Source organism: Tenrec ecaudatus, chromosome 15 (assembly GCF_050624435.1).
Source record: "Tenrec ecaudatus isolate mTenEca1 chromosome 15, mTenEca1.hap1, whole genome shotgun sequence".
Classification (NCBI taxonomy): Eukaryota; Metazoa; Chordata; class Mammalia; order Afrosoricida; family Tenrecidae; genus Tenrec; species Tenrec ecaudatus.
In genome coordinates, this window is record NC_134544.1 from 103,322,372 (window position 1) to 103,346,207 (window position 23,836).

General features: G+C 41.4%; 1 long non-coding RNA gene across 1 annotated transcript; it reads left to right on the top strand.

The window, feature by feature from the left end:
• On the top strand, positions 1 to 23,588 carry LOC142427961 (uncharacterized). The gene is made up of 3 exons (XR_012780122.1): positions 1 to 183; positions 3,158 to 3,284; positions 23,328 to 23,588. It is a non-coding gene; the product is annotated as an uncharacterized LOC142427961 (long non-coding RNA).
• Positions 23,589 to 23,836: the final 248 nt, after the last annotated feature.

Sequence of the window (23,836 nt, forward strand, 5' to 3'; positions counted from 1 at the left end):
TCACCAGCAGCGGCGTACAGGAAGGAGGAAGAAGTTCCTGATTTTGGTATTATTATTTCTGGGATGTCCTCATATGAGATTGAAATTTGTGAACATCTTTATTGCTGATCCAGATAAGACAAACATAGAGTATCCCAGTTGCTGGCAGTGTTCTAAGGACCGAAGAAAATGACCAAGGCCCAGGTGATTCTGATGTGTTTTATCCTTTTCTATATTTCATACTGGGATTGTGGAAACCTGCATAATACAGATCCAGTTCATTGGAAAAGTGGAAATTTGAAATTGTAGACGTTAGAGATAAACTTGAACTCTGATTTCAGCATTGGGCTTGAGATTAGGAATAGATAGATCATAGGATTAAAACTAAACTATTGACATTGAACATAATGCGTCTCTGAAGATTCTTGGGATCACGTTATCATCTAAATCATTATTCTATGGCCAAACTATGGCAGTCATTCAAATTATAGGCTATGCCTAGTTTTTAAGGGGAAATAAGATCATTTCTTTAGAAGTGTCTGTATTCCATGGGATTTTTGTTTGACTAAGTTTCTTTAATGCTTCTTTCTGAAGGTGATGTGTTACATAATCTCCCAAAGAGCCGCATTTTCATTAATGAATCTAAAATTGAAAACCCAAATTTTTAACCTCAGCCAATAGTGGTTCAAAAATGATTGACATCTTCTCCCCTCCTCTAACTATAGATGCAGGAGAGAGAATCAACCATCAACGTCAGGTCGGATTCATATGAGGCAGAGCTTAAGCATACCTGTACTCTCCATACTTTTCCAGTGATGGCACCAGTTATTGTTCCCACAGTCCTCTCCTACTGTGCTCATTAACTTTTTGCAGTGGCCCTGTGCAAATGTACAGTCCAGAGCCACAGGTACAAGTTTTATTAAGTAACAGCATATAATTTGGTATCAGAATGAATAGGCTGCACATTGGGATTCATATTAAAGAGCCATATAGAAAATTTTGCTCTTCTTCAGGGCAGGCTTGTTCTTTCGGTCCCTCAGACATTTTACCCACGGAGGCAGGCTCATTTCATAGTTCCATCTGTCTAGCCTTCTCTCATCTCCTTGGGGGATATCCTCCTCTTGATCTTGCCTGCCTGCCCCACTATCTTGGCTGAAAAGTCCTTTCTGGACCTGTAACCATTGACTCTGTCACTGTGTCCCTTCTGCCCTGGTTATTAGCTCCATCAGTCTAGCTCTTGAACCATGAATATTAACGTTCATTTTGCAGAACCAGCAGTAGATGAGTGAGTGCCTATGAGATAGAGGTTCACGGTGTTCCATGATTTACTTTGTAGCATCTCACAAAGCTAAATATTCATCAAGTAAACAAATACCTCGTCAAGATGTGGATTCTGGTGAGTCCCTAATCTGTATAGAGGTCAGGGATCAATCTGTACGGTTCTCCTCATTCATGTGTTTGCAAAGGCTGATGAACCAGATCATCAGGGCAGACAACAGTCCACTGCCTCACAAAGTGAAGTTGTTGAATCTGGTCAGATAATAAGTTGCAGGGGATGAGGAACCCAAATGGGAAAGTCATACCGCAAGCTGTTGACTCATGGAGTAGGGGAAGTTCTCAAGTCAGGTCACACAGTGGGTTCACAGGTGTTCAAGGAAATGGCTCATGCATTTCTTGAAATTGGCAAATCCCTAATCCATGGGATCAATGTGAACTATGTGGCTTCAGGGTCTAACAAAGCCAAATCAACAAACCAATGTCTCACTGTCTCTTCTCATACCATGCGTGCAGGCAGTTCTCTCTCTCTCCCTCTTGATATGATGGCTTCTTGGGTCAACCTAGCACCTTCCCTGCCTAGGCAAGGTTAGGAGGGCTCCAGAGGTCCACCCAACAAAACTACGAAGACCCCTTGGAGAGCATGTGGTGGAAGATGGCAGTTGCAAGAGGACCTTGCAATTAAAATTAAGGCAATCTGGTCTGAAAGTGGCTGCGAAGAATTTGTCCTAAGGTTGTCATGAGGAGCTTGTCCTAAGGTGACATTTAAGAGCTTAGAAAGTTGTACTGCATCCAGGAAGGGAGATATTGCCTATGAACATTTTGATCTTGGTTCTCAGTTATATCTTTTTGTTCCTGAACCTGAGTTTTACCTTGTTCATTAATAGACCACTTTAATCTGTTGAGTTTTGTGTGACCGTAGCAACAGATTATCAATGAGACATAGAGTGCTGTGGGAGGAATGACTTGATTAAGAGTTAACAAAAATGTGGAGAGTTGAGGTATGTTTGACCTCCCCCATCTGAACTCTTCCTGATAATTGTTGACACTGATACTGCTAGAAGTCCTAATTCCATTTGATAATAAACAGGTGTTTATCTACTTTGTGCAAGTATAAATCTTGGCTATTTCTAGCTCATTCAGATAGTTTCACTGGACCTCAAAGTTCTAATGTTATGAGTGGGTGCATTATTATAGAGCACGGGAGTCCGCTATACTCGAACAGTGATTCTCAGGAACGACATTGCAATTGTGGCAAATATTAAAGACAGACCAGTGTGGCACGGGGCTCCTCAACCTATGTCAGGACTGAGAAAGTGAATGTATTTTCCAATGGGTATATGTACTGGAGTTTACAGATCTTTCCATAGGCGTGCACGTCATGCACTTAGCGTGTACATAGTCAGTGGGTACTATCATCAGCGGGTAACATAATAAGCAGGATGGTGAGTCACCCTGTTGACCTAGTGCTAGTTGATTTCAATCCCACCCTGAGCCCTCCCCAGGTATTTGTGACATTTATGGTGGCTTAGCTATGGAACCTGATTTCTCTGATCTACAAATAACCTTCAGGCACAGTGAAGTAGCCAGGCACGGAAACTGTTCATCTACTATGGTAATTCCTTTAACACTGCTCCTTAATGGAGAGCTATATGAATGTGTATTTGAAAACATTTCTTAGAACAGTGGGGACCTTTCTGGAAATAGGGCTCGTGTTCTGTCCTCATAATTGCGAATGTAGAAATAAGGTCAAATACTTTTTACCAAGTCCTCAGTTTTCCACACATTATGGAATGCACTGTCACAATAGTTTTTCTTACTGTTTTGCTTTCTTTACTGTAAGATATATTTTTAAAATCTTCAAGTATAAAATACGCCATTAAATCGACTCCTCTTTCTACAGGAATCACTGACATTCAACGATGTGGCTGTAAAGTTCACCTGGGAGGAATGGCAGCTCCTGAACCCTGCTCAGAAGACCCTATATCAGGATGTGATGTTGGAGAACTATCACAACCTGGTTTCCATTGGTGAGGAGAATTCTCAAGTCATTGACCTCGTCATTGGCGTTTCCTGTCTTATGTGTTAAAATTTTTGCAGTGTCTGTGGTGTTCTCAAAGAGGTAGATTCTCATTGCATCCTCTGGTCTTAAGTTGGTGGGTTGGGTCTTCTGCCCTTGAGAGAACACTTTGTTCCTTTGAACATTATTTTCCTAGAAATACAACATTCTGCAGGCTTTACAAACTTTAGGTTAATTTTGGTGTGTCTAAGATTGTGCAATTTCTCATGAACAGGTTATCTAGTTGTCACCCCAGAATCTGTCTCTCAATTGTAACAAGGAGAACTGTGGTCGGTATTAGAAACAAGCTATAGTGGAATTTTATCAGGTGTATAGTCAAAATACCTTAAGGGTAATAGGCTGGGGGTATTGATTCAATGGGCAGAGGGCCTCACATCCATGATAGATGTTGGAAAATGCATAAAAGTCTGTGCTTCTTTGAATGTGAGCACTCACTTTTCCTAGCAGTTGAGAAAAGTACCCCTGTAGCTCTAAATGAGATTAAATTTCCATTTATTTGATTTATACTATTGTATGTTTGCTTCCATAATTTTCTTTCTTTAAGATTCTCAAAACTTTCCCTCTCTTATATGCGTCTCTCTTATTTTGAATATCCATCTTGCAAGCCTCTCTCCAAACAGATGGAGCACCATCTTGGATGTTCAACTCGAACCATAAATGGGCCTCCTTTGTGCTTTCTTAGCTCCCCACCTTGGAGTTTCTCTAAAGATTTTGGTGCCCATTCTCTCATTTGTTCTCCTGGTTCTTTAAAGTTTTCTTCATTCTGGTGAAATAAGTTCTTTCTATTTTCTTTTAGAGACGGTCAAATTGCCTTGTCTGTTGGAATTCTTTAACAGACATGTTTCTCCATAGTTTGCTCCTTTTGGTGAAACACATTTATGACTTCGGTTATTTTCAGGTATCTAAAGTCACCTTCCTAGCAAGAAAATTGTTATCAGCTTAGCATATAATTTTGCACCGCACCTTCAATTTTTTTCTACCTGTAAGATTTTGTTTTGTTTTTCTTAGAAAAGTACAAATACTTTAATTCTAAGTGACCTGCTCTGCTTAGGACCCACCCAAGAGACGTTCAAAGTGAAATCCAATTGTTCACACTTCATCTAGTATCACACAGGCCGCTTTCCAATGTGTGCACACGCGCATACACATGGGAGGAAGGAGGGGACGGGTTGGGAGTGCAGGCACAATGGACTTTGATCACAGGATGCAAAACGCTTCAGAAACCAGACCTGTCAGACAGCTAAGTACAAAACTGCCTAAAACAGCAGGGCTGCTTTTCCCAGACGGGCTGCATACAACCTGACGAAGATGACTTGGATTTGTTTCCCTTCAGTCAGTTTGGAGCTGTGGCCGAAGATGCTGCCTCTGGAAAGCTGAGCACGCTGCTGAGGCAGACCCGGAGTCTGCCTGGGACTGGGAAGCACAGGCTCACTGGGGGCCACCGCAGGCTCCTCACTGCCACTGTCAGAAAGCTCCTGTCTGGCTCTTCCAACAGCTTCCTGGAGAGGATTTCAGGATGGCTTCCATGCTCCTCTGTCAGTGCAGTTCCGCAGCAATCCCAACAGCTGTCTTCGTTGTACCTGAATCAGGAACTTCTGGCACGTTCTAATTGTTCCTGTGGCAGGAGGGAGATGAGCACAGGACTGAGGGTTAGGGGTCCAGGGGCTGGGCCAGATTGGCTCACCTGTGCTTGAATTGCACCATGGCCGCCTGCGTCATGTAAGATTTTTCTTTTAAGTTGCCTGTTCCTCCAATAACTTTGTAAGTGGAAAGGGCATTTTTAACATCCTGTATTCTTGGATTTTTCCTTAAGCGTATGTCTGCTTTATATTCTTTACTATGCAGTGTGCCTTCTTTAGGCCCACCCCTTCTTAACAGGTCCTCAACCCAAAAGATGACCTTTGCTGCTTCTAAAGAACATTTTTGCAGGACATTCCAACAGAATTTTTTACTGTAATTCAAACAATGCATAGAATAATCAATATCGTTCTCTTTTCTTTTTTGTCTTTGAAGTATCCTTTTGATTTCTAAATGTATGATTTCTTTTGTGTCATCCCGGAACTCATCTGGTCTCAGTCATTAGTCTTCAGTCATCAGTCTTTTATTACTCCAGTTTATTCTTTACATAGTCTCTCAGCTCTGTGATCTAGGTATTTTGGTTAGCTTCTACTTGGATTTGAGCAATTGATGGTCTGTTCCACAGTTAACCCCTGGACATGTTTTGACTAATGAGCTTCTCCACCATTTCTTTCTAGGGATGTGGTTGATTTGATTTTCATGTGTTCCATTCAGAAATATCCATATGTATAGTTTCCATTTCTGTTGTTTAATAAGAAATTTGGTATGAATTCATCATTCATCTCACATTTTTATTGCTAAACTTGCATATCCTTTCTGTCATGGAGGTCACATTTTCCACCTACTGACAACTTCCCCAAATGTTACGTTCATCAGTGTACATGATTGTATGATTGATCAATATCAGACTATAAAAGTCATGTGAAATTTTCAATATATATGTTTAATCTTTTTGGGGGGAGCTCTTACAGATATAACATTTCATAGTTCAATCACTGTACAATTGCTACCACAGTTTCAAAACATTTTCCTCTTGACTTCCTTTCTATCTGCTCTCCTTTATCCCCTCCCTTCCCCACCCTCAATTTCTTTATTGTGGAAAAGAGAACCTGGATGAAAGCAGCCTTATCTCTTTACTCCTGACTTCAGGGCTTGGAAGACCAGTACTAGTGTTAGAAGAAAACCTCCACAAGTCCCAAGGATAAAGCTAGAGCTGAAATGCACAATTTCCAGATAGAATTTTCTCCACAACTGCCCTCCAGTAAGATGTTAGTATACAGCTTCTACAGGCGCCTCACTTCTTGCTACTCAACTAAAAGATGCCTAGCTTAAAAAGCAATCAGGTTCCCTTTGTTGCTATCACTCAAGGAGTCAAGTATCCCTTTGTCTCTTAAATGCCCTCTGGATGGGTCCTATGGGAGGGTTGTATAATTGAAGGGCAGAAATAAAAAGGCTTTATATTCTTTCACCAATTTATACAGTCTCAGGGCTTGCAATCTCCCTCCCCCATCCCTCCGCTCCTCCCCCAGCACACACACACACACACACACACACACACACACACACACACACACCTACCTACCTAACAAGGTAGGTAGGACTTTTATCCTGGGGGTCCCTGAAATAATTGGGTGAGCAACTGAAAACCAGTTGTGAGGGCAGGTGAATTGAAGTAACTCTCTCCTCAGTGGGGAGAACAAGAACAACATGTCTGCTCTTGTAGTTAAAATTGCTGGCAGATAGTAATAAGCCATGTGCTTGTATGAGGTATCATTAAGGTAACACTATAATGAGAGGATATTGTGAGGATAATTTTTAATTAGGAGAATGTGACTTGGATTCTTCTCCAATATACAAATGTGAATTCCTCCCTCCACCCAAATGCCTGGCCTTGCAATCTTCTTTAATTCTGAGAATAAGCAATTAGGCTGTGTCCTCTCTTCTAGGTCCTCAGTTTCCCACAGCCTAATACTTACCATGAAGTGTTCTAAAAGAATGCAGGATATTCCCACGTTCACACTATTCTGTTCTGTTGTGTCCGTGCCTTCTGAAGGCTTGCATGGCTCGCTACTATATAAACTCACTGTTAAATGACCTCGCTGTCTTATTCTGGGATTGGAGATGAGGCCACTCTTCCCCGTTTTGCTGTCTGCTTTATCTTCCTTAATTGCACACACTATTCCTAAGGGCCCATTTGAGTGTGGGGCTGGATTCCCCACGGTTTACGTTTGCTTAAACAGTTGGTGTACCAATCTAAATAGCACTTATAACTGGTCTTACTTGCAGGCATATGAATATTAACCTTCCACTGACAGAATTATTCTTTAGCGAAGATATTACCATGTACTGTTTGATGATGGATACGATGCCAGGCTTCTTTCATTTGTCATTCTTAGCCTTTTAAACCACGTGATTATGTAATTATAAGTAGACAATACCAGTCTATTTAAGTTTAATAATCATACACAATCGATTTTTAAACATTCCATTGTGTTTTGAAAACTTGCAGATTTTTGTTGATAATACTTCATATATTCCATCTCCACATTCTTAGAATATGTGTGCAGCTATTTTTTCTCATTTTCAGTCAAGTTTTCCTCCATTCACGTCATTACTGTTGACTTTACTTTGAGGATTTGGTACTTCATCAGTGTTATTTCCTTGTCATTAAACCTAAGGGGTTCATGTTCCAGAAGTAGATCCCCAGGTCTTCTTCCCAGTCCTTGTTTCTGCAGATTCCACTAAGACCTGTCTACCATGGCTGATCCTGCTTCTATTATTTGAAATACTGGTGGCATTGCTTTTGGCATCACAGTAACATGCAAGCCACCGCAGGACAACACTGAAAGATGAGTGGTGTAAGCTAGAATATAGGCTCTATAAACATAAAGCATATGTTTCTGTACCACAATACCTTTCATATATACTTCTAAAAATGCTTTTCCCCTAAGTAGAACTTCTGCAATTTTCACATTTCCAACTTTATGTAGTACTCAGTTGTCTTTCAGTAAAGCTTGATGAATAGAATACATGTAACCCCTACCAGCTGGAATTAGCAAGCCTTATCCGACCTGTGGTCTATTGTTCTCAATGTCTTCCTTCTATTACATTTGTTGTACATTTTCATATACCTCTTTAAGCAAGTGCCAAATCTGTGTTCACTCATCCTTTCATATCCAACCAGAGTTCTACAATAACTATTTTTACCATTTGGATTATTTACACGCTTGTATTTCTTCCAATGAGCAATAAACATTAAGCATAGTGTTTTATTTATATTCATATAAGAGGGTTGTCACTAAAGATCTACTTCGTATCGATGCATATTTTAAGGAGTCCATTGTAAGTCAAGATTTTGAAAAGAATCAATGTTCTGTTCTTTTATAGAAATCCAGAAAGATGCCGACCATTTGCTTGAACACATGCAATGTGAAAGATACATGGACAGAATGGAACAATAGTATACATTTAATACATTGGAAAGTACTGTTTATCAGCACAGAAATTATTTTCTTCCAAAGGAAACGTATGAGTTGTTTGGATTACATGGAAAAATAGTAAAATCAGATTTAATCATTCTGAAATTAAATCAGAACAGAAGCAACAAAACACAGAAGTCAGTTGTGCTCAAGGAAGATGAGGACAATTTCCTCCACACTGAGCAAGAGCAATTTTGTACTGAAATGAAATTCTCTGAGAGTGAACAATCCAGGATCTCGAAGTCACAGCATCAGGAATCTGATCAAATTGAGAAACCACACACTGGTGATAAATGTGGGACGACCTTCATTGAGGAGTCTTTGCTCTATGAATGCCAGCTCATTCATATACTAGATAAGACCTGTCAGTGTGGGCAAAAATACAATAACGTGTTCCAACTCAATGAACATTATCAAAAATCTCACAAAGGACAAAAGCTTTATAAATGCTTGGATTGTGGCAAAACTTATCACAGTAAATCATACCTCAAGGGATGTTGTGAAACTCATGTGGCAGGGATGCCCTACGTATGCAGTGAATGTGGGAAGGACTTCACCATGAAGAGTGATCTCACTGTTCATCAGCAAACTCATACTGAAGGAAAACCCCATGTATGTGGTGAATGTGGCAAAGGCTTCATTCAGAAAATACAACTCAAAACTCATCTACGAACTCATACTGGGGATAAACCCAATATATGTAATGAATGTGGCAAAACCTTTATCAGGAAGAATGCTCTCACTGTTCATCAGCAAACTCATACTGGAGAGAAACCCCATGTATGTCGTGAATATGGAAAAGCCTCTACCAGGAAGTCTTTTCTCACCGTTCATCAGAGAGCTCATACTAGAGAGAAACCCCATATATGTGGTGAATGTGGCAAAGGCTTCACTCATAAAGTAAATCTGAAAACTCATCTACGAACTCATACTGGAGAGAAACCCCGTGCATGTGATGAATGTGGCAAAGCCTTTTTTTGGAAAACTGCTCTCACTGTTCATCAGCAAAGTCATAGTGGGGAGAAACCCCATGTATGTGGTGAATGTGGAAAAGTCTTTATTCAGAAAATCACTCTCACTTATCTTCAGCAAACTCATACTGGAGAGAAACCCCATATATGTGATAAATGTGGCAAAGGCTTTACCAGGAAGACTTCATTCACTATTCATCAGCAAACTCATACTGGAGAGAAACCCCATGTATGTGGTGAATGTGGAAAAGCCTTTATTCAGAAAATCGCTCTCACTTATCATCAGCGAACTCATACTGGAGAGAAACCCCATGTATGTGGTGAATGTGGAAAAGCCTTTATTGGAAAGACTGCTCTCGCTTATCATCTACGAACTCATATTGGAGAGAAACCCATGTATGTGATGAATGTGGAAAAGGTTTTCTCAGGAAGTACATGCTCCCTGTTCATCAGGAAACTCACCAGAGAGAAACCCCATGTATGTGGTGAAAGTGGAAAAGCCTTTATTGGAAAGACTGCTTTCACTGTTTATCAGCGAACTCATACTGGAGAGAAACCCATGTATGTGATGAATGTGGAAAAGGTTTTCTCAGGAAGTACATGCTCCCTGTTCATCAGGAAACTCACCAGAGAGAAACCCCATGTATGTGGTGAATGTGGCAAAGTTTTTATCAGGAAGAAGGACCTCAGTGTTCTTCAGGGAATTCTTCCTGGAGAGAAACCTCATGTACGTTAGTGAATCTGGCAAAAGCTTCATTCGGAAAGGAGGTCTCAAAATTCATCTATGAGTTTACACAGGAGCTAATCCCTATGTATGTGGTGAATGTGGAAAAACGCCTTTATCTGGTACAGTGAGCTAACTGAGCATCAGCAAACTCATACTCCAGAGAAATCCCATGTATGTGGTGAACGTGGAAAAGCCTTTCTCAGGAAGAATGCGCTCATTGTTCATCACGAACTCATCCTGGAGAGAGAGAAATCCCATATATGTAGTGAATGGAACAAAGGCTTCATTCAGAAAGCACATCTCAAAACTCATCTATGAATTCATACCGGAGGAAAACCTTTCATGTGATGAATGCAGTAAAGCTTTCAGCCAGAAGTGGTGTCTTAAGCACATCAGAGATTTCACAAAGGAGAGAATCCCTTTGCATGAACTAAATGTGGAAAATTTTATTTCCTAATTTTCATTAGTTCAATGATGGATTCACTTGTCACTATTCTCAATCCATTTTCTGTCCCTACTATATTTCCGGTTGTTGTCTACAAAGTGATAGTACACAATTCTAGGCTGAGACTATGAAGCAACGTCCTAGACAGCCTGCCTTCACAAAGGCTGGTTAAGTACACGTTGAATGTGTCCTACCAGCACAGTTGTACTCAGAGGGATCAGTGAAGGGAGTTTTGTTGGTCACTTAGATCATTAAATATACTTTCATCTCAAGTCTGACAATTGGGAACTTGAGACCAACATATTAATAGGCTGATCCAGACAGACAGAAATAAGGAAGCAGAACCAAAGTTACAAGAGGATAAGACTACAAGAAGCATTCTGGAGACTACATTGATCCCCTGTGGTGTATCCAAGTGTCACATCACCTTGGCTTCAAGATCTCATGGGATATTTGTGAAACTGGGTATCGACAACATGAAAAGTTAACTCTTCCATCACTTTGGACTTCACATGGCTTCCTTGAAACCAGAAATACACAGTTCTTTTTTTTTTTTAACGTTTTATTAGGGGCTCATACAACTCTTATCACAGTCCATACATATACATACATCAATTGTATAAAGCACATCTGTACATTCTTTGCCCTAATCATTTTCTTTTCTTTTTTTTTTCCTTTTCTTTTTTTACATTTTATTAGGGACTCATACAACTCTTATCACAATCCATACATATACATACATCAATTGTATAAAGCACATCCATACATTCCCTGCCCCAATCATTCTCAAAGCATTTACTCTCCACTTAAGCCCTTTGCATTAGGTCCTCTTTTTTTTCCCCTCCCTCCCCGCTCCCCCCCCTCATGTGCCCTTGGTAATTTATACATTGTTGTTTTGTCATATCTTGCTCTATCCGGAGTCTCCCTTCCCCCCTTCTCTGCCGTCCCTCTCCCAGGGAGGAGGTCACATATGCATCCCTGTAATCAGTTCCCCCTTTCCAACCCACTCATCCTACACTCTCCCAGCATCACCCCTCACACCCTTGGTCCTGAAGGTAACATCCACCCTGGATTCCCTGTGCCTCTAGCCATCATATGTACCAGTGTACAACCTCTGCCCTATCCAGCCCTGCAAGGTAGAATTCAAATCATGGTAGTTGTGGGGAGGAAGCATCCAGTATCTGGGGGAAAGCTGTGTTCTTCATCGGTACTACCTCGCACCCTGACTGACCCATCTCCTCTCCTAAACTCCTCTATGAGGGGATCTCCAGTGGCCGACACTTGGGCCTTGGGTCTCCACTCTGCACTTCCCCCTTCATTCAATATGGTATATATATATATGCATATATATATATATATACACACACACACATACATATATTCTTTTTTTTTTTTTTGCATGATGCCTTATACCTTTTCCCTTGGGCACCTCGTGATCGCACTGGCTGGTGTGCTTCTTCCATGTGGGCTTTTTTGCTTCTGAGCTAGATGGCTGCTTGTTCACCTTCAATCCTTTAGGACCCCAGACACTATCTCTTTTGATAGCCGGGAACCATCAGCTTTCTTCGCCACATTTGCTTATGCACGGAAATGAACAATCTCTTCCACCAAAACCACACCCACTGTGAGTGCATCTTTTCTGACTCATAGTAATCCTATCAGACTGGTTAGGACTGCTCGCTAGGCTTTCTCTGCCTATAATTATTTACAGGAATAGACAAGTTCATCTTACTCAGGAGGACCCCTTGTCTGGTTTGAATCCCTGACCTTGTGGTGAGCAACCACATCTGATCCCACAGCACCACCATAGCCCTGTCTCTGCACCAACAGGCCCATAGTACAAGGTTTCTTAACTGTCACTTTTAGAAGCCAAGTCATGATATTTTCAATATTATTATATAGATATGAACTCGACTATGAATAAGGAAGGCCGTAGGAAAAATGATGGCCTTTGACTTATGGTGTTGTAAAAGAATGATGAAAGTACTGTGGGGCAGACTGGTAATAAGATAAACAGGTCTGTTTTGAAGGGAGTACAGCCAGTGAGTGCTTTAGAATCAAGGATGGTGAGACCTTGTTTCATGGAAAATTTTCATTCCTGTCACTTCAAAAAGATATCAACCATGATAAAGTAGGAGATCAATGAAGACCAAGGCCCGTGATGAGATAGATTGACACAGTGGCTGTTTCAATGAGCTCAAAATATCCATTGCAATTATGATGCTGAGAGAGGCATTGAGAATAGGAACTGACTCTGTGGCACTTAACAAAAAAGAAATCAAAATACACAACATTCTTCCCAGGCTAAATAACAGTGCTTGGGAAATCGTATGTGTTTTATGCAGGAAAACACACCTAACAAAGGGAAATATGTAACAGAATACACTGTCTTTATCATTGCTCTTACGTTGAAGTTCGCTGTGTCTTGGGTAATTATTGGTAGCATATGTCTACATATTTATAGAGCTTTAAGCATCCAAAGTTACATGGGCGCAGGATGGTTGTTAGAGACTCGTAAAGAAGTTTAACGTGAAAGAGAAGAACTGTCTGAATAGGATTTTCTTTTCTGAAATACTGATGGCAGAAAGTTAGCAGGTCTTTAACCAAGGGAGTCACTGGATGGTTTTGAACTGCCAACCTTTTGGCTCAAAGTTGAGCATTTAATCATTGTGCCACATTCTTTTTTGGTCCAGGTTCTCCTGAGCATAACTTACATGCATCAAGTTAATATTCTAAAGATGAACATTCCTGTTCATATTGTCCAGTGTTAAGACACCATATAGATTTCTTCAACGTCAGTGCTACTGCTATTTTTTGCTCCTTGAGTATTCATTGTCGCATACGTAGAGTATGCTGTCCTATATATTGTGTGTTTTCTGTAGCAACCCTGGACAGTATCTGTAGTGTCAGAAACAGCTGCCACAATTGGGATAACTAAGAGTGACTCTAAGAAAGGTCAAATACCCTACCAGAAATATCAAAAGAATTGATGCACTTGTGTTATGGTGTTAGAGAATAATATTAACTGTATTGTGGGCTGCCTGAAGGACAAACAGGTCTGTCTTGGAATAAGCACATCTGGCTTCTTGGAAGCATTCAAGTCAGACGTTATCTCCCTCATTTGAACATGTCGGTAGGAGCACCACAACCCGGAGAATGGTCTTGTGCTTGGTAAATTAGAGTCGGTGAAAAAGAGAGTCTTTCCAGGAGCTGGATTGTCACAAAGTCTGCTACGGTGAGTCCAAACGGAGGAATCACTGTGAGCACAGTGCACTTCCGGGCAGTATTTATTCCTGTTGTACCTGGGATCTCTGCGAGTTGAAACCAACTCAATAACAATTCAACATATTCAGTATTATTTAGATCATTCTAAGTTAAATTTATTACATAAACCTACACTTGTGAGTGTTCACTGGAATGAAAACACTGAACATCCATCTGATGGCTTGGAGAAAATTTGGAGCTCACTTGAGAAATTTTTCCTGCATTAATATTTTTATACTCACATTAGTGACATAGTGGTTATGTGTTGGGCTGAGATCTGCATACCAGTGCCCACTCCAAACAAGATAGGGCTTTCTTCTCCGATAAGCAGTTAGAATCTCAGAAACCCACATGGGCGTCACTATAAATTAACAACTTGATGGCAGTCAGTTTGGTTTTTTTTAAAATAATATTTCTAACTGACAAAAAAACAGGACTAGTTGTTTCCCTGGATTGTCAACAGATTGAACCGATAACTATTACTTTGAAGTCTGCCTTTCAATAAATGGCCAAATCGACAAAGCCCATTCCAATGAGAAGAAGGCAAGTTCAGATACATGAAGGTTCCCTAGAGTCTGTGCTTGGTGGTCCCTAGAGAGGTGCTGACAAGGTGGGGAAACTACAGCTTTTGAGAGGAAAACATCGCTGACTTATCTCTTTCACGTCTCCTAAAACCATGACTTGATGTACTAAGTTTTGTGTTTGGGTTCACACCGAATTCCCATCTCTGTGTGTCTGGCACAGTAATACAGGGCTGTGTCCTCAGGATGCACGGAGCTCAGTTTTAAATAAGCTTCGCCCTAGGAGGTGTCCCTGGTGATGCTGACTCGGGATTGGAGAGCTGGATTATACTTTGTGCCCCCATCAGTATCTATTACACCAAACCTCTCCAGTCCCATTCCTGGAGCCCGGCAGATCCAGTGCACAGCATAGCTGGTTAAAGAGAATCCAGAGACAGCACAGGTGAGAGACAGGGTCTGTGAGGGCTTCACCAGTCCAGAGCCTGACTCTTGTAGCTGCACCTGGGCCAGGACACCTGGGGATGAAGAGAAACAGAGTCCTGGGCTGCGATGCTGCCACCCTAGACTTCATGTAGGAGTGCCTGAAGCACTTACCTCCCGGAGTCACCACCAGAAAAGGAAACCCACACACAATTCGTGTTCTTGTGGATAAGACTCGTCACACCCAGAAAATGCTCTCCGGGTGAAAAGGAATAGGACTTTCAGTACATGCGCGCTGCGGTTTCACGGGGCTGGTATTTGCATGTGGGAGGTGCACTTGTATGTAAAGGTGGACAGGGCCGAATGGAGCCCAGAGCTCTGGCACTCAGATGAGAAGCGCGATGCTGGTGGAGTCCTTGGGAGAACACAGTCCTATGAGGTCTTCACTCTACCAACCATATGCACATCTGTGCAGATTTCAAGTTCAGTGTAACTTTATGTGCATTCCCGTCGAAAGTACCCAAATGATCTATTGAAATTAAAGACCATCTCTATCCTCATGTTTGGAATCAAGACTGGGGCCACCTGAATCTTTCATCCATCTGAACACACAGGGAAACAAGTGTATGTCATCCCAAATTCTTCTTTCCCCTGTTTTATTTCACAGTATTTGGAAAGAAGTAAAAGGTACTTCAATGTTATGTTCTCTATTTAGAGTTGGAATGAAAAGGTTTCCTAACATCAGGGTCATTTGTGAGGCTAAAAGAAACCACAAAAATAAAAAGAAATTCCATTTTCTTCCATGAATTAGTACCGGGTGGGTGTTGGGCTCAGTGTATTCAGAGAGCGCCCTGCTGACAGCATCCCATCACTTACAGGAGAGGTGTTCCCTGGCCTCACACTGTCCTCCAACTTCTGTGGGTCGCACAGCAACATTTTTTCTGGCCCTAAGCTTTCACGCTATTGGTCAGGAGTGTTACCTGGCACTGTCTCCGCAGGTTTCCTGCCCTGGGCCGTAGAGTTACCATAGTGGTCAGCACAGCAGTTCTAGCCGACCCGGCACTGCAGTCCCTCATCCACGCTCCTGCCCTCACTTCTTTCTTCTCTTGGTCCAAAGCTGGTGGCTCTTAACATCCCTGCAGGTCCGCTTTCTCCCTGAGGTTAGTTTTATGTCTGGACTCACACTGACCCTCCCTCACTGTGAACAGCTTTGGAGGTAGAGAGTGCTACAACTTGCAGACAATCTGAATTCGGTACAGCGGAAGGAAGTATGATCTATAGACACAGATATTTATACAGATACGATATTGAGATGCATTCCACAATAAATACTGATTAAGAGAGAGATTTGCCTGAAAGACAAGGGAGGTACGGAGCAGAGTTTAGGCTTCAGTCTTTCCGCAGGAAGAGAAAGGCCCTTAAAGCAGGCTTCTGTTTAATAATCGAAGCAGGAAAGTAATAAAGTTATTCCGTGTGAAGGAGGAAATTGTCAAGTCAGAATTCTTTTTTATGGGTTTCTGTGATGTGTGTGATAGGAAATTTTACAGTTTTTGGCAATTGTTGAGCATAATGACAATCTAATGCCACTTAATTATGCATGCGAAGAATGTTGAAAATATTATTTGATTGCCTGTACATGTACCATGAGAAAAAATAAGTTAAAAATGAAAGATAACTTTTTCCTTCATAATCAGAAACTGATGGAAAGTCTTACGGGAACAACAATTCAAAAAACTAGTGAAAATATTGAACTATAGAAGATTGTTATATAAGCCAGAAATATGAAATTAAAACTTGTTAGTAATGGAATAGTATTTAATATTTTAGTTATTTTCTTAGTTTTCCTCTAAAACCATTTTATTTGGTGCTAATAATCTTATCAAATCGTAGTTCAAGTGCATCAAACAGTATTGTATAATTGTTACCAAAATCAGTTTCAAAACTCTCTCTTCCTTCTTGAACTCCTTGGCATAAGTTCCCTTTTATCCCCGCCACCCCCTACTACAGGCCCCAGAATCCCTTATTGTCTTAGCTATGTCTATATGTTCATAAATTCCACGTTTCATCTAATGTAAAACAGAAAAACAAAGAGCAAAAATTCAAGAATGTTACCCCCAATGCCAATATACATCTGAGATAAACCCCAGTAAGAATCGGAAATTGAGGAAGCAGGCAGTTCAAGTGCAGTCTGCTGTCCTTCCCCAGAGTCCATAACAGACCCAGGTGTGCTTAGGTCTTAGGACCAAATGTGTCAGTCTGGCTCCTCGAATGTGATGACCTTGCTCTCTGACTGCCTTTCCCAAGGCTTCTGGATCCAAATACACTCTTTATGAGCTGGCGTCCTACAGCATACCTCTTCTACTTTCTTCTGAACACATGCTAGCATTCCCCAACCTGACTGTTATTCACATTACACGGAATATACAAAACAGCAACAACAAAACCATCTCACTGCCTTCCAGGAGATTCCACCTCCTAGCACAACCCTACTTCTCTATCTTTGCTGGTGAGGAGGGAACACTGTTGTTCAACTGCAGCACTGGCCGCTGAGTGAAACCACTGGCTGTGAGGACTGGAGCCCACTCCTGATGATGAGCTGCTTCGGTCTCTTCTCTGTGTGAGCAAACAACTGTTGCATCCAATGCCTGTGTGTAAGCTGTGCTTTTGCTGGTGACCTCAGGCATTGGTTTAACAGAAATACACTGTTAAGTCGTCCTTACACTACAAAAGAAGGGAAAAATACAGATGGAAGGAAGAATAAGGTTATTTTCACTAAGCTACCTTGTAAATTGAAGCACAGACAAAAAATATATTTAAAAGGAAAACCATTAACACGTTAATAAAGATATTATAAATAATACCATCAGTGATGCGACAGAAAAAGATGGCATCATTAACCTAAAACACAATGTAGGCGATTCTATGGAGACCAAGGTAATGGGAAAAAAAGATCAATTCCTGACAATCGTATTAAATATGATTCAACCAAATACAGAAAACAAACTAATGGACATAAGCAACCAAAATAAGATTCAAATTGGAAACACAACATAACTCACTGGCACCAAGTGAATTCTGACTCATAGTGACTGTCTAGAGCAGAGTAGATCTGCTCCTTAGAGTTTTACGCACCGTAAAACTTTTTTTTAATTGAGAAATTGGCAAATTTTATTAATAAGTAGATAACATTATATCAATGTTAGATTTCTTATTTAATTTGCAATATTATTTTATTAAAATGAATTTTGAGATTATTCAAAATGAAAATGCTTTAAAACATTTGTTCCACAGCTACTATGTTTTAAAATGTTATTTCTTTCAAACAAAAACCCTTTTATTAGGACCTAATCCAGACATCTTCCCATCTATAGTTAAATCATATGAAGCAGTGTTGTACAATCAGAAAACATGTTCTTCCTTCTTGAACTCCTTTCTGTTACCTCCCCCACCTCTCTTCCTGAAGCTCCCATTACCCTTATTCTAGTTATTGACTCTGTAGAGTCACCCACCCTGTGCTTCATAAACTAAGAAACATATAAAAATATATGAGAATCAAAAACGCTACCAACAATGACAAACATAGCAGAAATAAACCCCTAAATGTTTAAAAATAAATCCATAAAATGTTAAAACCCAGATCAGCACAAAGTATATCAAAGGGGAGATCAAATGAATGACAAGTTGCTAATCATCCATGTCAGATGTGTCATTTTGATCTCCTACAGTCATCTCTCCAATACTCTCTGATCACCACCTTCTTCCATCCCTCAGTTACGGTGAGAGGGAATCACAGGAGGTGTATTCCCTGTGGAGATCCTGCACATGGATTTTGAACTTCCACTGTCCTCCGTGGCCTTCTGCATGCCAGAATCTCACAATTAAGCTCTGATATTATTTCCTCCTCTGGATTTGGATTACAATTATTATTTGGACTATAATTTACAATCCTTGTGAATCTTTTTTCGAGCCTCATCTGTCTCCCTTGGAGTGGCTGGTGATTCTGAACTGCTGACCTAGCACTTAGCATCCCAATGTGAAATCCACTATGCCATCAGGGATAGTGGTGTTGTAAATAACCTTTATTTGCATATGTATTTACTACTTATTTATTACACATTGTTTTTCTAATTGAAAAGCGTGTAGCTGTAACTTAATTAGGAATGTTATATGTATTGAATTTTAAATGTTAAATAATTTTAACATTTTTAAAATTTAAAAATGGTATAATATGTGATTATATTAGGTAATTACAATTAGCTGACCAAAATTAATCTCAGTATTCTGTACCTCACGCCATCAAAGATGTTGTTGGGTGTTTCTGAGTCACGTTTACTCATAATGTCTCACAGGAAATACGTAAACTTCCAAGTCCTGAACCATCCTCACTTGCTCTTAAGTTTGAGACCATGTTTGCAGCCACTGTGTCTGTGCTTCTAACTGAGCGTTTTCCTCTGTTTTGCGGACACTCTACCAAACAGGATGTACTTTCTCTAGAAACCAGTTCCCCGTATCACAGGTTCAAAATACGTGAGAAGTCACGCTATTCTCAGTTCTAAAAACATTCTGCTATATGAGCCTGCAATGTCCTCTTCTTGTGATACATTTTCTATCTTTTGGAAATTAAAGTTTTCTTTCCAACATGTGTTCCCTTCCTTGGGACTTCAATGAGTAATCTTAGAAAGGAGTCCTCGAACCAGACAGCTCATTCCTGTTCAACTGTTCCCCTCTGGGCCTGGAACACTTGTTTCTGCATCAAAGGACACAGTGGGGAGAAAGCATCACGAAGGATATGTCACATGTTTAACCCCCAAAGTCACCTCAATTATTTTCTCAGACTTAGAGATTTTTAGTCAGTTACTACCCACAATGCACAGGGAGCATGTCAAAGAGACCTCCAGAGTCCTAACCAGGGGCTGTAATAGATCAGTGAGCTCAGAGCAATTGAAATCGTGCTCTGCACTCATGAATGTGTACATGCCTGTATTTCATTGTCTACAGATTTTGAGTAACAGAGAGGATGAGAACGACCATGGTAATCTGTTTGCCGAGAAGAAAAATGGGTCATCCAGGAAGAGTATGAAGTTTCAGAGTCACTTTAATATTTTTTCCTCCATTCAAGCCTGCAGTGAGGAGAAACTCTGGGGGTGGGGTGGGAGGAGGAAAACTGTCCCTGGAGATGCTAAGATGTAAGAGAGGAAGCCCTAATTTCAACAGGAAATCTTCCCTGTCATTCACATGTGCCTGTCTAGGGCTGGGTGTGTGTGTCCTGTGGGACCTGTGAGCCCCCCGCTGCCCAATGTCTCCCCTGCAGGGGAGGTTTGTGTCTGGGCTCACACTGACTTCCCCTCACTGTGATCCTTGCACAGTAATACACAGCTGTGTCCTCAGCAGTCACGGAGCTCAGCTGCAGAGAAAATTGATTCTTCGATGTGTCTCTGGTGATAGAGAGTTGGCTTTGGAAGGACGGGTTATAATCTGTATCACCATCATAATCTCTGTATCCCATCCACTGAGGTCTGGCAGATCCAGTTCCAATCATAACCAATGCTGGTGATGGAGAAACCAGAGACAGTGCAGGTGAGGGACAGTTTCTCGGAGGGTTCCACCAATCCTGGACCCGACTCCTGAAGCTGCACCAGGGGCAGGATGCCTATAAATAAAGATAATTGGAATCCGTCCATCACTTGCAGTCACAACCATCCCCATAGACTCCACACTGATCTCTGAGACCCTCACCTTGGGGAACTGTCATCAGGCACAGGAGAACACACAGCAATGGCATCTTTAGACCACAGCTGTGCTTTCCCAAGGGACCCACAGCCCTGTCCAAAGAGAACTGATAGCCTTCAGTGCCCAAGGCTGGGATTTCAACCTAGTGCCTGAAGAAGGATTTGCATAGGAGGGAACCCTGTGTTTATCAATAGAGGCTTTTTTGTTTCTTCTAAGTCCATTGTAGGGTAATTCTTTTGAACTCATTTGTGTGTTAGTCTGTAATAAGAGATCATTTTTCCTAAGAGGTGTGTGTGAATGGTCAAAGGGAAACCCAGCATTTCTGAGCCCAGTATTCTCTCCCTCCAGCCTTCATTGCTCCTGCCCTGACTGAGGCTCCCGTATGTCCTGTGTGTCGAGGACTGGACAGTACAGAGTTCCTTGAAACCATCAGGTCCACCCCAGAGTATCATCATTGCCCCACACTCTCCAAAACCCATTCCTTATTTAGACCCTGATGCTGTGAGGTAGCTAGAGGCAGAACTGAGGGCTGGCCCTCTACATTGCCAAAGCCTCCCGCTGCCCTTACAGGAAGTTGGAAGCTGCTTAAGGGTAGAGGGCATGCTCACATTCAGGACTTTGGGAGAGGAAGCCTGTACACCTGGGTGGGACGCCATCTAGGCCAGGTGGGCTTAATTCAGCCAATGGGGTTAACCAGTATCATCGACCACGCCTCCCTTGAAAAAGCCAAAAACGTTGAATCATGGCTCTCTCCCAGCAGCTACTACACGGTTCAGAGCAGCCTGGTTGTGGTCCGGTGCAGCAGCTGTGCCGTGTTATCTTGCTCCTGCTCTCGCTCTCTCTTTAGTTCAATTTACTCTAACACCTGAAAACGGTTTCTATCCTTTATAAAAATAAAATTCACTTTGATCACAAACCAGGCTGCGGTGTGAATTCTTTCTGGTGCAAACCCAAGGACTGAGGTATTTCTAACTCAAGGGATCTAAAAATGCCTCTTAATCAACCTCCTCAAAGTCCTTGGTAGTTTTTCTATGTGGGAATATATGTTTTAGAAGAATTAATGCCAGACATATTCCAAGGAGTTGGGGATTAATGATGCCTCAAATATTCAACTCTTCCAGGAAGCCATTCAGGGCTATTTTCCACCCTCTTCTCCCTTGATTATATCCTCTCATGTTTCTGGGCTCTGAAAATTATCGCAACGTCCAACAGAAACCCATGACCGTGGTTGAAATGGTTTACGTGCTGGTGGGTGCCCTTCAGTCCAAATTCTTAAGGTCAGGAAGCGGCATGCCAGATGCTGGCACCAGAGGTTGCCCTCCACTTCTGTCTCTGTATTTTATGACCTGCCGACTCTGGCAGGATGTCTCTAGTAGATTTTGGCCACCTACTACTGTTAATCAGCCAGGGATTTCCCCACCTTGGGCCACGATCATCAGAAACCCACGGATCTTACAAGCAACGCACACACTATATCCCAGTGCAAGATGCCTAAGGAAAAGCTCAGTGTCAGTACAGTGATTCATGTCTCATAGTGTCTCGGTGTCAGTACAGTGATTCATGTGTCAGAGTGTCTCAGTGTCAGTACAGTGATTCATGTGTCAGAGTGTCTCGGTGTCAGTACAGTGATTCATGTGTCATAGTGTCTCGGTGTCAGTACAGTGATTCATGTGTCATAGTGTCTCGGTGTCAGTACAGTGATTCATGTGTCATAGTGTCTCGGTGTCAGTACAGTAATTCATGTGGCAGAGTGTCTCGGTGTCAGTACAGTGATTCATGTGGCAGAGTGTCTCGGTGTCAGTACAGTGATTCATGTGTCATAATGTCTCGGGGAAGAAGTTGCCACCTAGAAAAGGTGGGCACTATTTCAAGGGTCATGAATCTGAGTAAAGAGATTATTCAGAGCAGGAAGTGGGAAACACTTGTTTAGTAGATAGGGCAAAGTAAGAATAAGATCCATAAACGATATTTCAGATCTTGAACCAAAATACACCAGCCTCAGACCCAAAAAGCACTCTGGGTTAAATGAGGTCCATTCAGATTCTCAAAATGTAGGAATGAGTGCAGACTGTTCTAAATGTCCCTTGCCCAGGGGACTCTGGCTCACCTGAAATGGGAGCATTTCCAACCAAAGTGTGCCTCTCTATTTGTCCTTTACGTGTGACCCCTTGATAACTGCTCAGGGATCTCAACCTTGAATTTATCACCAAAATTCATAGATCATCTCATTTGGAATATATATGTATAACATCATATATATAATGTTATTGACCAGGAACTCAGTAGCACTATCCCTAAATATATATATTTTTAATTTTAACTCCCATCTAGATTATTTTCTCATTTATATACACCATCAGAAGCATTTTTCTCCATTCTCACAGTTGACACCACTAAGTTACAGAATGATTGTTTGTATATCTGAACTAATATGTATTTTAACAACGCAGAAATCCAAGTACAAGGTGGTGGTCACTTGGATTTTTTGAACCAGATTTTGCTAAGGAGAATAAACAAAAGTTTTGCAAAAAATACTCATGAGGTTCACCAAAATCTAAGATTTCAAGCAAATGACATGATAATATTTTTCATTGGGAGTGCATTAGATTCATTCAGCTTGCATACACAGACTGGCATGGCTTTACTTGAACCTGGTCATTCTAGCACACGCAGCTCATGACATCTGTTGCTGGTGGTTGGCGGGACAATTTAAGGTTCACACTGTAATGGAGCTGCACACTAGTCCAGGTCACCTCCATCTCCGAATGTGGATGCCATGATTGTACAGTAAACAGGTATAAAACTTTGCAGATTAAAATTACAACTTTTTATTTTTGTTTTGTTGTCTGATTTTATAGCTAGGAAATAACATGGAGGAGAAGGTTTCATCCCAGAACCCATGGCGTGCCTGTTTGAAAATCTTAATGCATGGATGGTGACCCCTGTTTCAGGAAGGCACTTCCATCGGTCTGGCAAGCTGCCCTGGCTGGAGGCCTGGAATGCATCCGGGCCGAGAGGGAAGCATTTGTTCCAACACCTGGATCTCTCCTTTGGACTCAGCTCACAGCATTGTGCGTAGGTGAATGTTGAAATGGAAATAAAGTGACATTTAAATTATATTAATTATTGAATTACATTTATGTTTAAATTATAATTAAATACACCTACTTAAATTAATATGCTCCTATGAAATCTGACACGTGTCATTTGTAAACATTTGTGAGGGGGTGGGGCCAATGCAATCCACGGCACAAGGCAAACAGTAGATGAGGTTTGCTCAGTGAAAGGACCTCTCCTCACTCTACACAAGGTAGCACAATGCTCCAGGCCCTCAAATGTGTCCTCCGAAACCCATCGCCTCTTTGGT